Source organism: Sarcophilus harrisii, chromosome 3, assembly GCF_902635505.1.
Source record: "Sarcophilus harrisii chromosome 3, mSarHar1.11, whole genome shotgun sequence".
Taxonomy (NCBI): Eukaryota; Metazoa; Chordata; class Mammalia; order Dasyuromorphia; family Dasyuridae; genus Sarcophilus; species Sarcophilus harrisii.
The window spans coordinates 255773407-255786246 of NC_045428.1; the positions used below are offsets into that span (position 1 = coordinate 255773407).

At 37.6% G+C, this 12840-nt stretch overlaps 1 protein-coding gene across 1 annotated transcript in view; it reads right to left on the minus strand.

Annotated features, from left to right (window-relative positions):
* The window catches only part of PRRG1 (proline rich and Gla domain 1), a 114437-nt gene extending 102221 nt beyond the window's left edge, over positions 1-12216 (minus strand). The window contains exon 1 of the mRNA XM_003763473.4: positions 12054-12216. The gene's annotated coding sequence lies outside the window, so the exon portion shown is untranslated. The remainder of the gene's footprint in view (positions 1-12053) is intronic.
* Between the last annotated feature and the right edge of the window lie 624 nt (positions 12217-12840).

Here is a 12840-nt window from a genome sequence, read left to right on the forward strand (position 1 = left end):
AAAAAAAATTAAACTTTCCATTAACTTTTTCTTGCAGAGACAGCAAATTCAAATTTCCTTCATATGTTTCTGACTTGCTGACTTCTTCCCAGCAAAATGGTTTTAAAATATAAATATATAATTTTACCCTATTACATGTAAAAAACAATTTTTAACATTTGGTTTTTCAAAATTTCAACAAATTGCTACTTACAGGATGACTGGAGTAAATTACTCATGAAGATTAATCACAAAAAAAGGAATCCATAATGTTAGTTGTCAGACCACAAAGCCCAACCACAAATAGAAAAGGATTTTAACAGCTCTACAATCTAACATTTTGCATAACAACACTTTCTTTGTTACTACTAGTTTTATTTCTTTAATGCTTGAATTTGAAGAACTAGTCTACATTCAACTTAATTCAAGTTTTGGATTCAGAAAAAGACCAACATGCCTTCCCACAGCAGTCATAGGTTCTATGTTACATTCATGTTGAACACTTGCCAGAAGAAAGTCTAATTCTCTTTTAAATTCAATCCCCCCTCCCACTTCAAGTGCCACACCTTTTAAAGATCTAATAATAGGTTCTTTCACAAGTTCATTATCATTGTTTGAATAGGCTTTACAATAACTACACCAGTAATTACCAAGACAGGAAGAGAGCGCTAAGCAACAACAGGGATAAAATCTACTCTATTAAGCATTTCTAGAATTCCTTAAGTACTAGGCCACATTATCTAACTTTACATTTATCTTAGACCATTCCTGGAAGATAATGTACCTCTACTTTTGCACAAGATGAATCTAAGGCACACAGTAATCATGCAATTTGCTTATGACACAAATACAAACTATATAATTCACTATGGCTCCTATTTTAGGAATACTTGAGCTACTGTGTCATGTGTCTGTAAAACACCCCAAAATATTACTGCCATTATGTCACTATCATAGGCAACTCTACCTTAGCAAGAAGCATTAGCTATAGGATTTGAATCCAGGGCTTCTGACTCTATTGTGAGATTTTTTTTCTACTTTGTTATACTTAGATAAATCTTAAGTTGTCTGAAACTAATAGTAGTAAAGTGATTTACTAATGATCATAAACCCCACTAAGTTTCGCAGGCATGATTTGAACTGTTACCAAAGTTTCCAGGTCAGTCGGTCAATATTTATTAAGTGCCTATTAGGTGCTAGGTCTTAGTAAATATGTTCTCTGCAGTAAGATAGTCCCTGCTCTCAAGGACTGCACAATAATTAAGAGGGAGGTGACACAGTCAGACCTGAATTTTGGAAAGCTGTGTCAGAATGACAGCTGAGTTGAGGATGGATTGCAGAAGGAAGATACTTGAGGTGGGAAGAATAAGTTAAAGACTAATAATTAAAGAATCTTGATGTGTCATGAGGGCCTTCCACCATGGTGGTGGCAAGGAGCAGAGAACAGACAATAAACTCTTTAACATATGTCCTTAAGTTAAAATAAACAGATTTAACAGATTTGAGATGGAGAATAAGTGAGGAGTCAAGGTCCCAGTACAATATCTGCTGTCCCAAGCTGCCAAAGTGCATGATTTATTTAAATAAAATTTTCTAAAAAGGAAAAATAAATAAATATCACCATCATTACCATATACATTACCAGTCACAGAAGAATCTACATACATCCATATATATATATACATATACAATATAATATTACATACATGCAAATATACACACACACAATTTTCAGTTTTGCCACTCCTTAAAGATAGACCTTAAAAAACCTTCAGAATGGGTTTAAGCAAAAAGTCCTCATGAACATAAAGATAGACCTCTCTAGACTGGACCTTAAATAAAATGGTATCAATTAAATACCAGGTAGGTAACAGAAACAATTGGCAATCTTTAAAAAGGATAAACTTCCTGCTTCTAATTCCAGAAAACTGCTAAAAGGCACTTCTCACTTTTTCCATGCCATTAGTTATTGCTTCATTTAAGGCTCTTCCTAAAAAGGAGAAAACATATGTAATAAATTACTGAAAATATGCAGTCCATGAGCAAACAGTAAAGGAAATAAATGGACCACTCTAGCAATTAACAACAAAACTGTCTTATAACACTTTTTTTCCACTTTAGCAGAATTCTGTGTAAGGCATATCTGTCCCACAGTCCATCTAAGGACCATTACAAAGGTACTAAAGAAAATCAATGTAGAAGTCTCAGGTTCCAAACTTACGATATAACTGAATTTAACACAATTCCAAATAAATCTTAATGAAGAATGGAATTGTAACACACTAGAAATATAACAGACTCTAGAGTTGTTTAAATCATTCCTGTAGTTATGTCATGTGTAAGCATCATTAAATTTGAAAAATCCATGCTAATTAGAGTTAACAGCATAGAAGAAAGCTTCATGCAAGAGTAAAAGGTTTCCAAATCATGCAAGAGTAAAAGGTTTCCAAATCAACCAAACTATCCTTTCTTTCCCTTGTCAGATTATACTGTAGAACAGAAACTCAAAAATAAAAAGTATATCAAATTTAATTTCTATGGAAAGGTTAAAGTTCTAAGAAATGAAGCCCCCCCCCAAAAAAAAACTGAAGAAGAGACTATATTAATTACTACTACAATAAATTAGCTTTGAATGTGAATTAGTAATTTAAATCATTTGAATTTTCAAAGTTTATTAGAATTAAAGCATTAATTCCTATCACAATTATGCAGCATATTCATAGAAATGGTTCAAAATTCAATATGAAATTGTATACCAAGATAAGGTCGAAATGAGTTCATGATTTAGACATAAAGGGTGATATTATGAGCAAATTAAGAGAACAAGGGATAATCTACCTCTCATATCTGTGGAGGAAGCAGGAATGTATGGTCAAAGAAGAACTAGAGAACATTATGAAATACAAAATGGGTAATTTTGATTACATTAAATTAAAAAGGGTTTGCACAAACAAAACCAATTAGAAGGGAAGCAGAATGCTGGAGGAAAAATATTTATAGTCAGTGTTTCTAATAAAAACCTCATTTCTAAAATATATAGTGAAATGACTCAAATTTATGAGTACAAACCATTCCCCAACTGCCAAAATAGTCAAAGAATATGAACAATTTTCAGACAAAGAAAATTTAGTAATTTCTAGTTACATGAAAAAATGCTGTAAATCACCACTGAATACAGAAATGCAAATTAAGATAAGAGGTAACACTTGACATTTCTCAGATCTGATGATAGGTAGTCATCTTTTTTTTTTTTTGAGGGGGTGGGGGGGGGGGGGGAGGTTTGCTTGCTTGCTTTCCCTGCCCTTTTCATTTTTTCCTCCTTTTGATCTGATTTATTTATTTATTTTTTTTTTGCTCAGCATGAGGAATATTTAAATATCTTTACAAGAATTACACACGTTTAACCTTGCTTACTGTCTTGGGGAGGGGGTGGGAAGAGAAAAGGGAGAAAAATGTGAAAAATAAGGTGAATGTTGAAAACTATCTTTGCATGTATTTGGAAAAATAAAATACCATAAAAATTCAATACTGACATAGCATGAGTATATGACAAAAACATTTATTTATACAATACATATTTACAAGATGCTTGGTCTAAGCCATGATGTGTTATGGCATAAATCTACTAATGACTTTTGCCATAAAACCCCAAAGGATTTTCATAAATTTACATTTAACACCTTCAAACTAAGAGACAGCTACTTATTCACTTGTAATACTAATTTCGGGTATATAAATTGTTTACTACAGTTAGCCTGAGGACTACACCAAAAGATGTCATATTGTCTTCTGGAGTTTTTATTCAAATATGACAAAAAAATTAGTGGATACATTGATGGATTTTGTCAGTAGATATGAATTAAAATCCTGCCTCAGGCCCTTATTAGCTTTTGGAACATGGACAAATCATAAGATCTCATTTCTTCCATATGTAAAATGGGAATAATACCTACCTCTTAATAGCTGTAAGGAAAGCACTTTGCTAACTAAAAAGAGATAGGAATAAATTTGATGTCCTTAGACCAGTCAATAGTGTGATGGGGTGACTAGCCAATGAAGGCACAGGCTTTAGAGCCTGTGCAATATCCAGATGGAGGTTTGATAAGCCCGTTTCTGCAAATTCATGATGAAGGCTTTCTATCATTGCTTTGGAGATACAGCTGGTTTTTTCTCACTGTTGCCCATCTATTTCATGGTGATGAAAAGCCTTTTAACTGTTTGCTGCACCCAAACTTGGGGGACATAAAAAAAGACTAGAACAGGTGGGAGCCTATTTCTTTCCTGTTGATAAGCAAGGGAAGAACTATTGTGAGCTTCCAGGTAAGACAAGGAGTGTAGGATGTCTCTAGCCCTGAATGCCTCTGTTTCTTTCTGCAGTCTCTGTTGTAGTTATCTCCTCCTGATCTTAGGTAATTAATATTAGAGAAAGGATTGGTCTGTTCTAATGTAGAGTTTCAAAGTTCCCCTCTGCCAAGGGAATGCACAGCAGCAGGAGCCAGAGTACCACAAAAATGATGCTGTCTAGCAGTCAGGTCAGTAGCTCATCTATCAGTTATGAGAACTTGTGTAAAGTGCTCTGCAAATTTTAAAAGCCTATATAAATGCTAGCTACTGTTACTGTACCAAACACCCAGAAGTAACCTTGGTAAGGGTGATGTTTTATAGCTACCTACTTTCCATCTGAGATCACGCTTTTCAAGGACCAAGGTGTATAGAGTGGAGGTGTTTCCAATTTGGGTATATTTTGTAGGGTTTTTTTTCCTTCTTTGTAAAGAAAAGTAAATTGTTTTTAATTGGTTAATTGATGTTTGGGAGACCGAAACTTGGTAGATTGATACTGAAGGAACACACTGTAGGAAGACTTATAAAACAACAGTATTAGAAAACAAACTAACTCAGATCTTCAAGATGGTCTCTTAAGATCCTAAGGAGAGACAGCATAGCCATTTGCTAAAAATGGCAAGTTGGCCTGCCAATAGAATGGAAGGGTTATGAGAATAAGGTCAGAGAATATGTTCTATGTAAGGAACTCCCAGAAAGGAAGCTCTCTTCTGTTAATGCATATCAGCACCTTCTGGGAAGTTAATGATCCTATACGCTTGCCAGAGCTTTGAAAAGTTAAGTGATCCTAGGGTACTATAGAATCACTATGTGAAAAGGATAGAAATTGAACATAAGCCTTCCAGGCTTTGAGATGGACTATCCCATATCCCACTATGCCACAATATCTCTCATCTTGAGATGAGAAACTAAAAAGAAAGAAAGAAAGAAAGAAAGAAAGAAAGAAAGAAAGAAAGAAATTTGAAAAACTGGGGAGAAAAAAAGAAGTGCCTAAAAAGACTAATAATATGAATGCACAGGAAATTAATGCATAAACTCAAACTTTTAAAAATACAAGTTCTAGAGGCAGTGAGGTGGTACAGTAGATGGGCTCTAGCCCTGAAGTCAGGAGGACTTGAGTTCAAATCTGATCTCAGACACAAAACACATCCTAGCTGTGTGATCCTGGGTGCCTCAGGGGGAAAAAAATACAAGTTCTGAATGATTCTTTTGAAATTTTTAGAGAAAGGGAGACATGGTCTAGGAGTCAGAGAAGACAAACACTCCAATTTTCTGTCTTTTTTCAACAGTATTTTATTTTTTTCAAATACATATAAAGATAGGTTTTCAACACTGATTTTTGTAAGAATTTGTGTTCCAGATTTTTTTCCCCTCCCTTCCTTACCTTAGCCCTTGTGCTAAAACTGCAAGCAATCCGAGTTGTCATGTTATACAAGGAAAAAAATCAGACCAAAAGGAAAAACAAAAACACAAGAAAGAAAAAGCAAAATACTATGCTCCTTTCCATATTCACTCTCCATAGTTTTTTCTTTAGATATGGATGGCTATTTTCTACCTCAAGACTACTGCAATTGTTTTGGATCACCATGTTGCTGAGAAGATCTAAATCTATCCCAGGTGATCCTCACATAATCTTGCACCTCAATTTTTAAAGAAGGAAGAGATTATAATCTACACATACAAGTCTCCCTATTACAATCCATCCACTACTTAGTCATTTAAATAATCTTCATAAAACTCAGGTTTGTCATCCTTCTCTATTCCAGTGTTCTCAAACTTTTGTTCTTAGTAACCCTTTATACTATTAAAAGTTATTGAAGGTATTATGTCCAGAGTTTTTGTTTATGCAGATTGTATTTATAGATATTTACTATAATAGAAATAAAAACTAATTTTGAATTTGTAGATCCTCTGAGAGGGTTTTTAAGACCCCAGGATTCTCTGGGCCACACTTTTGAAAACTTACTACTAAATCAATTAAGTGCAAAGACCTCTGATGGTTCCGACATCAAATATTAAATTCTTTCTTTGGCATTCAAATTCTTCATCACCTACTCCCACACACATACTTGTCTAGCCTTCTTACATCTTACTTAACCCATAAGTATTCTTCTACTTAACAATACAGGCCTCATTACTGTTACTTACACAAAACAATGAATTTTCACTGGCAGTCTCCCATGAAGAACTTTCTCCCTCCTCTCTCTACTCTAGTTTGCCTTACTTCTTTCAGGTCTCAGATAAAATCTTATAGGGCAATCAGGTGGTATAGTGCTGGGCCTGGAGTCATCTTCCTGCATTCAAATCTGGCCTCTTGCTAGCTCTGTGAGCCTGAATAAGTCACATCACTCTCACTGCCTCAGTTTTCTCTCTAGCAAAATGAACTGGAGAAGGAAATGGCAAAACACTCCCTAAATGGGGTCACAAAGTGTCAGACCTGATTTAAAAGACTAAAGAACGACAAAGTCCCACTTTCAGCAAAAAGCCTCTCAATTCTTCTTAATCTATTGCCCTTCCTGCCTTAGATTATCTCCACTTTATCCTGCATATATCTTGTTTGTATAATTGTTTTAATTTTATCTTCCCTATTAGACTAGAGTTTCTTAACAGTTGGAACTGTCTTTACATCCCCAGTCTTGATACACAAGAAGTACTTAATAAATGTTTACTTACTGACTATAAACTATAGGGAAATATTGTATTGCTTGGAAAATCTTGTTTATTAATATTGTTTGAACCCAGCTTAACATGGCTGCAAATTGGATCCAACCCAAGTCTAAGGTCCTTACATTTAGGATATCCCATATTTGAATGTTTATGTTCACATCTCAATCAACCTTAATATTAATGTTTATGCTTATTTATATACATATCAATGGACTTTGACAGATCTCAACAAAACAGCTTAACATCAACCAAAGGTGCCAGGACTGGTATTTTATAGAATTTAAACCTCATAGAGATAGAAAAGCAAAACCAGAAAAAAAGCTTTCTCCATCAAATAAGCAAATAAATTTATTTCATATTTTGGGGTTCATTCACATCACTAACAAGCCTGATCAACTTGGCTTTGATTAGCAAAATTCCAAAATACTTGTTAAAAAATGTGTTGATGTCTTTTAAAGAAAATTCATTTTTGGATATAACTCATACTCTCTCACACTAAGTCCTCCCTTATAATTAAGACAATAAAGGACCATTAAGACAATAAAGGACCATTGGTTATGTCTGACAATATGTAACATCCTGCACCCAAGATCTTCCACTGCTTTCTGGAAAAGGAAGAAAGTATCTTCCATCATCTGTAGAACACACTATTAAAGTAATGAAGAGCTTGTGAGCATTCAGGAAAGAAAGTAAAGTTATCACTTCCAAACTACAGAGATTAGGAGCAAGGTACCTCTGAGATGTAAAATTTTTTGGTTCTCCCTTCATACTCGAGAAAACAACCAATTTTTTTTTTCATTTTTGAGGTATTTACAATACATTTGGATTAAGTATTTGGTCATAGACTCTTTTGTCACTTGCTGGATTTTACACATTTGTGGTTACCATAAAACTCCTCAGACACTGCTCTAGAAAGCTTTCTAAGGCTAGAAATGCAAAACATGTCTATGTATCTTGTTAAAGAAAGTGTTCTTACCTAGGTTTACTATATCAATGAGATCATAGGTCCAGTGCCTTTCCCTACTTCTCCAATGTTTTGCAGTGTATTTCTTAAAACAGTCTCAAGAGGTTAAATAGTGAAGAGTATTATCCCCATTTAATAGACAGATTTGGAGCTCTGGTTTTATGTCTTGCTCAAGATCACATAGTGGATATGTGTCAGTGGGAACACAGATTTAGGCTTTCCTGACTATTTTTCATTAGGACTATTGAAATTACTTCCTAAATTATCTTCCTGCCTCTAAGAGCTTTCCCTACCTAACGTCCTTCTTGAAAACCTACAAAATCCTGAACACACAGGTTTGACTATGATACTCCCTCCATCAAGAACCTTCAGTCACTCCCTCTTGCTGCTAAGATAAAAACTTCTCTAACTTAGCATCTAAAGCTTTAATAATCTGGCTCCAATAGGCTCTTTGTATATTCCTTGCAAACTTCATTTCTAGCCACAATGCCCTACTTGCTGTTTCCCTCATACAATATTCCATCTCGATCTTTGCACCTTTGCACAACTGTCCTCTGTTCCTAGAACACACTCCTTTTCTCATTTCTGACTTCCTTCAAAGTTTGCCTCAAGTACACAAGGACTATCCAGATCTCCCTGACAGCTTCTGCAATCCTATGCAACTTCCACTAAATTACTTTGCTTACATTATAGTTTTACTTTGTTGCAGCTTCAGATAAGCTCCTTGAGACTAGCACAAGAACCTGACACTCAACAAGTATTTAAATATTGTTAGATGAATTAATGAAAAGCTAGGTTATCTGTCTCAAGCGCCTGCTTTTTTGCTTGCTATTTCAAAAACCCTCCAGGTTATCCACTGTTCTCTCCTCTTAGTGATAGGACAAAATCTCTGATACTCTCTGGGATAATTAATTAACTTCTAGATGTCCTGGTTTCCTCAGCTGCAAAATAGAGATACTAATAGTCCCTATAATGTCTAACATTTATATAGGATTTATGATCCAATGATTCCAAATCAAAGTCTTTATTTCACAATCTCCTAGAAAGAATTGCCATCACCATCATCTTTTATGAGCCACTACTCAATTAACACTCTCAGAACCTCATCTAATTTCAAGGAATCCTTTCCTGATTTTCTCCTACTTCTTCTCTATCCTTTTCTCCTTCTTCTTCCTCAAATTAACTTGAATATACCTACATGTACACATGTTATTTCTCATCCATCCCTTCTACTATGTTCTATTTTTTGCCTTTGTATTCCTAGAGGATAATATAGTATTTGGCACATAAAATTAGGCACTTCGGTGAATCTATGAGCACATATGTGTGGAAAAAGGAAATTCATCCATAGTTTCTCATCCTGAGAAACTTCTGTTCATAGGAGAAATTTAAGAAATATTTGTGGTACTGATTTGAAAGACAGGTCAAGAAGCTGAATAGGATATTGAGAGTCCTGGGTAATATGCCATACCTGGATTGATTCCAGGAACTAGGAATATATGGCCTAGAAAAGAAAAGGTATAGGAGTGATATGATAGACATTTTCAAGTATTTGTTGAGCGCAAAAATTAGAGGAAATAGTGGGACGGATTTGGGTTTCATGTACAAAGGAAAATATGAGACCCAAAATTGGAAACTCACTCCAAATTCAGCCCTCTTCACATCGCTTCCTAATCCTTTTTCCATCTCTCAGGTGTGTGGATTTTTGAACAATTTTTTCTTCCAACTAATTCAAGGCTTTAATGTAGTTACACAGGTTAGTGTTTCCATTTTTAATACCTGTTCCCAACATCATGAACTTAGTAATATTTTTAATTTTCCAGTACTTGAAAATGACTGCCATTTTTAATTTCTAGCTTTTTTTTTAAACCCAAAATGAAATTAATGTAATAACTTCCCATCCTTAATGTGATTATGTCCCATTACTAAGGCCAATTATTGGAATTTATCACACACTAGATATTCTGATTATCTGCATTGGAAATTTTAATATTGAAAAGGTTTACATTTCATTGAAACATGCCCTTTGGTACTGTTAAATGCAAAGTATTTTTATTTGTTTATTTTTTAAGGACTATGAGCCTCCTAAATCAGTATTAAGCAAAAATCCAGTCTATTGCATACTTGGAAGAAGATGTGACTTTCTCTTAAACAGAACAAAGATCTGAAAATCAGTGTTTGTAAAACATAATTCAACAATGAAGGGAAAGGGGTGGAGGAGGAAGAAGTCCAGAATGTTTTTGTTGTATTAACCCAGAACAAAGGAGTAAAAATATCTACATCAGAACTGAACAATATTTTCATATGCACATACCATGTGTGCAATTGAGAACAGAAATTAGGAAATGAAAGTCTAAGAATCTTTAGCCCATCAAGGATTCCATGTTAGGTTGTTTTTCCCCCATGGCTGGATCATTTTCAGGGTCCTAATATAATGAAACATAAGTTTTTGTTTTTACCCCTAACCAACTTGTTTACTAAATTTAATCAGTCCCATTCATTCCTTTGGTAACACCTGGATTTCTTCTTTCTCCAATTTTTTTTTTTTTTTTTAGCTTTGAGAATTTACTTCTTCCCTAAAACTCCAAACATAATTTCTCTTTAAATTTGACATTTAACCCATTTGTCCAACCAAGTTCACTCAAATCCCCTTCCTTTATCTATTATGAATCTGACGTCCTTTCAACTAAAGGTGGGGAGCATCCACAGCAGAATCACACTATCAGACAGATTGGCCCCAAATCATCCCAAATCTGTACTATGGTTCATTTTTTAAAAAGTTGATTCCCGTCACAGCTCCTACAAAAATGGTATCATATCAGGGGGAGGGACAATTTTTTTTTTTCATTTTCTTTACTCCTCCAGAGGTAGACAACTTGGGAAAGTGGAGAGCTCATTGGTTTTGGTGCCAGAAGACCTATTACAAATATCACCTCTGATATTACTTACCTGTATGATTTGTTTGAACAAGTCACTTCTCCTGGGATCTCACTCTCCACATCTGTAAAATGGACCCGGAGTAAAAGAGGTAGGGTGGAGAGAAGGGAAGAACTAGATGGCCCCACAGGGTCCCTTCTAGCTCTGCTGCCAAAATCCTGAAGAAAGTTCTCCAATTCCCGAGAGCCAAGTCTAAGTCAACAGTCAAACACCAGCTCCAATTCCCTCCTCCTCCCCGGCGGCTGTCACACATAGCTGCTTAGAAAACAGTCATTCCCTTTGTTAAATTTCCACCAACACAATGAAACAGAAAAATGGTCCATGCTCACGTGGAGAGAGTGGGGGAGACACAAAATGTCGGAGGGTGGGGGCAGAAGTCATAAATCGTCAAGCCTTCCCCGGCACCAACCGGGGACCAGATTGTACCCTAAACTACCAGCCCTCCTTTCCCCAAGACCTTTGCTACTCACAACGAAGAACTTTTCCACAGTCCCGAAGGGAAAGACAAGAGATATAAAACTCGGCACAATCGCGCACCTCCCCAGAAAAAGGACTCCAGCTCTGCCTTTTCTGGGAAAAAGGGAAAATCACTCGCTGGGACCCAGCTATTCCGCGACCCATCCCCCCAACCTCAAGCCAAATTCAAAAGTCCCTCTCCCCAAACTGTCTGCCCCAAGTCCTCAGGCCCATGAGTCCGACAAAAACCGAGAACCGGTGGATGCAATTAAACTTCAAGTCCGCTCCCCTTCCCGGAGGCAAGTCACCCACTTACTTCCCGGACTCCAGGGCAGTAGCTCACTACTCCCTTTCCCTCCCGCCCAAAACCCAAGGAAACCCTAATAATTCCCCAACTCCTTCCTGTGAGAGCTCGGGGGACACTGGTGCCGCACAGCTGGATCCTGTCACCTAAGCAGCTGTGGCAGACGCCCCCACTGCTTCATTTCTCCCCCGGCTTCTCTAGTCCTGCCCGGACTACCTCAGTCGGGGCAGGACAGGGAGGCGGAGAAATGCAAGCACGGCTACCCTTCCCGCTTGGGAATGCTCTTCCAGCCCCTACTGAGAGTACCTGGAGCTTTCCCAAAGGAAGAGAAAAAAAAAAAGATGAGAGGAGGAGGGCGTAAGGGGCGGCGGGAAGGTAGAACCACTAGGTAGGAGTCCCACTCACCCGTGCAGAACAGTGACCGCTACTCGCGCTCTGAGCCCGGCCAGCTGCTACTACGACCACCGCTTATTGCAGCCGCTGCCTCCCTCCCAGCCAGCTGCGGCCTCGGCGCCTGCGCGTTCCTCCAGCTGCGACCGCCGCTGCCAGAGCCCAAGCGAAAGGGCCAGTGGATCTGGGCGGGGATGGAGGAGGCGGAGGCGGAGGTGCAGGCGCCGGCGCCGCCACAGCCACAGGGGACCCGGAGCTCCACCAGCACTGCCAGCCCTAGGGAGCTTTGCCTTGTGTGGAAGTGCTTCCAGGAGTTCCCTCACCAACCCTGCTGTGACTACAGAATCCCGCCGGTGCAATCCACATTTAGCGCTCCCTTGGATATTACTAGAGTGCATGACTTAGGGGTTGTTTAGGGAGTCAGTTTGAATTCCTAGAATCCGACTCTCCTTCTTTCCCTCGACCCAAACAGCCTGCTTTCACCAATTCTTGCTTTCCAGAGCCTCGGAAGGAGCTGTGTTCTGGAGAAGGAGCAATCTGGCTAAAGGGAAACTGTCCCTGATACTGTCCTGAGATTTTTATCTTTCAGAGAAGCTAACATAGCCAAGGCCAGAGCCAGCAGGCCCAGAGTTGGGGCCGCAACACAACCAGCTCTACAGAATTACCCGCCCCTTCCCCCTCCACTACCTCATTCAGCAGATGACTCTTGGTGTCTTGTTTCACCATCAATCAGTAGCCTAGTCTTGAGCCCTTCCTGAGGAAGAAAGCACAAGGTGATACACATATAGCACACCTATAATTA